The sequence below is a fragment of the Suncus etruscus genome, chromosome 10 (assembly GCF_024139225.1).
Source record: "Suncus etruscus isolate mSunEtr1 chromosome 10, mSunEtr1.pri.cur, whole genome shotgun sequence".
NCBI lineage: Eukaryota > Metazoa > Chordata > Mammalia > Eulipotyphla > Soricidae > Suncus > Suncus etruscus.
Window position 1 is genome coordinate 70,920,412 of NC_064857.1, and position 3,116 is coordinate 70,923,527.

The window sequence follows — 3,116 nt, forward strand, 5'->3', positions numbered from 1 at the left end:
TTACAGGCTATGAAGAAAATGCTCAGTGCACAGACTTAGTGGCACTCAGCATTAGCCATACCAGTCATTCTAGGTAAGGACTGAGGCTCCAGTCAGACCCACACTAGTCAGTGTCTGAATCACCTTGACAGCCTTTAGGACAAAGAGTGGCAGGTAAATGGCCTCAAGATCCAGGTTCTTGGACATTTTACTTGCATTTTACTTGGACAAAACAAGATCCCAGACCTCCAAGTGCCAACTCTTTCAGAGCAACACTGCCTCTTCCTGGCCAGTCAGCCAAGAGCTGTGGGGTTGTGATTATCAGGTGTGGGTGGGTGTGTGATTAAGAGGTTCAATTGGAAATGTGATTGGTGGAGCAAGCACATTTGAACCTGCGCCTTAACAGTTGCTTACAAAGAAAAGAATGACACACGGGCCCGGAGACATAGCACAGCGGCGTTTGCCTTGCAAGCAGCCGATCCGGGACCAAAGGTGATTGGTTCGAATCCCGGTGTCCCATATGGTCCCCTGTGCCTGCCAGGAACTATTTCTGAGCAGACAGCCAGGAGTAACCCCTGAGCACTGCCGGGTGTGGCCCAAAAACCAAAAACCAAAAAAAAAAAAAAAGAAAAAAAGAAAAAAGAAAAAGAAAAGAAAAGAATGACACATAGTATAAAATGAGCTCCTGATGTGGAAACAGAGCAGTTGCCAAATAAATAGGGACTAAGGGGGAGAGAATGCTGCTCAAGAGGTCACAGTGGATGGGCCTGTGGCCAGGAGACGGTGCCATCCATCTATTCCTGCTCAGGGCATTAAAGGTCCTTTGGGACAGTGGAATTCTTTTGAACTCAGCCAGTTTCTAGCTGAGCCCAGGCTAGTCTGGTGGGGCTTATCTGCTACTCATTCCACTGGTCAGAGGAGTGCCAGAATTCCAGTTGACAGTCATGGAGAGCCACACATTCACTGGTGGAGGTAAGAAGTGTGGTTGGACTATTTGAAAAAGAGACTAAATGAAATGTTCCCAGTGGCATCGTTCTTGGTCCATTCCAGATCTATCTGGCATAAATAGATGTTTAACTTGCTGGGGTGTTAAGTACAGGTGCCAGAACAGCCATCAGCCTCATGGAGCATGGAGTCTTGTGGCATGTTTGGTCCAAATTTGAGTCCTGCTCTCACAAATAAGTGCAGTAGCGTCTGTGTTGGCTTTGGCTGTAAGATCTACAGAAGATATTAGGTGAGGATCCCACAAAACTAGAGCAAATGGGCTCAGCTGCCTACTGCATTCCACTCTTCAAGGCTTACCCTGGGCCTCCCTCAGTACAAACCTGCACAGCTGTCCATGGAATGGAAATCACAAATGTTCCCAGGACAGTCTCACCGATGGCTGTGGCACAGCCTAAGGAGTGTGTCTACTTCTTACACTGAGAGCCTTTCCTATCAGTCAGCATATACTTCCCACACTTGATAGAACCCTGGGTAGGAACCTGTTCTCTGGCAGGAGTGGAACAGGAGAGGATGTGGGCCCAATTGGACTTGGCTTTTCATTCCCTCACCCAACCCAGGAGCCTAGGTGAAAAGGTGTTGAAGTAGTGCCTGTTTATGGACGCACCTCAGTAATGGCCCTACCATGAGATTTTCTCTACATTAGTACCAAACCCCAGACATGAAGGATATTTAGGGGGAAAGGGAAACTACCACCGAATGCCAGAACCAGGCAGAGGTGAGGCCTTTGGCCAGCTCTCTTAGCTCTGGGGAAACTCACTGAAGAGAGGTGGCTGCCTGCAGTGAGTCATAAATCAGAAACTCTCCACATGTACCCCAAATCAGTCTCAGTACTTACAGGTAGGCCCCCTAGGTTCTCCTCAGTCCTTGGATACTTAGTATAGACTAGTGCTGCCATCTCCAGCTTTTCAGCTCAGAGCTTTGTTTCATCTTAATTTTATTGGAAGTGTAGTACAGTTATGAGAGGCTCATCTACTATACCAAGGACCAGCTTGATCATGGGACAGACAAGGCCACTCCAACCTCCAACCTCGTGGAGGAACAGCTGCCTGGTTCTGAGCAGCTAGATATATTACTTCTGACCCCTTCACTTTCAGGCCTCAAGCCCTCAGCAACATGGTAAGGATATGCCCCGAGTGTTGATGTCAGCATTTTGCTGTAACTCTTAGGAGGCCATTGGGAAGGTGAACACAGCAGACTGCATGGGTACAAGAGTGACTGTGAGGGAGGAGAGTAGATGAAAACTAGAGCCTGAGTACACAATGTTGCATCTGTTTCTCGAGGTCTACTTACCCACCAACTGATGCCAGCCACTCTAGAGCCTGCAGAAGGTCACCTGCATGCTTGAGGTTCTCCAAGTGCTTTCGGTTGGAAGTAACCTGTAGAGGGAGAAAGCAAAAGGGTTAGCCAGCCTATCTTGGGCTTATATTGGATGAGCATCCTGAGTCTCAGACTAACTACCTGTGGCTCTCGACAGCAATTATCCTGAGACGCACTCTGCCACTGCTCATAGGCTGGGAGCAGACAATGGTGACCCTTTCAGGTGAGTGAGAAGGAGACCACTGGGGCCTGATATGTGCCAGGTTAGAAGGACTTGCCTTCCATGGTTCACTCAAGTAGGTTCTAGAAGCCTGAATTTGACTATTAAAGCTAATTAATTACCTTGGCATGAACTTCCAAGCTATCATTGGAACCTCGAGTACTTGAGCGCATCAGAACCTCCTTCATGTGGAAGAAAGGATCATGCCTTTGAGGATATGTTATCTACAGACTTGACAGCAGAGGAACTACACTAAATTTATTGGGTGCCCTAGTAAATGGCTTCGTTAACTGACATAATTTTTTTTGAGGAAACAAGGAAAAAAATATACTTGGGCAACCTAACTCTGCAGAACCATAAACCAGATTGGGATTACAAACCCCTCACTAGACTCCTTCAAACGATGAGGTCATGTCCCTCAAGGGAGGGAGGTAATGAACCCTAATTCTAGAATGAGACAGGCGAGGGAGGTAATGAACCCTAATTCTAGAATGAGACAGGCTTGCTCCTTTCACCATTCATAGCCTATTTCTTTTTCCCTTTTCATGTCATTATTTCATCTTTGTTACCAACAAACTATTTGGTAACCACTTTT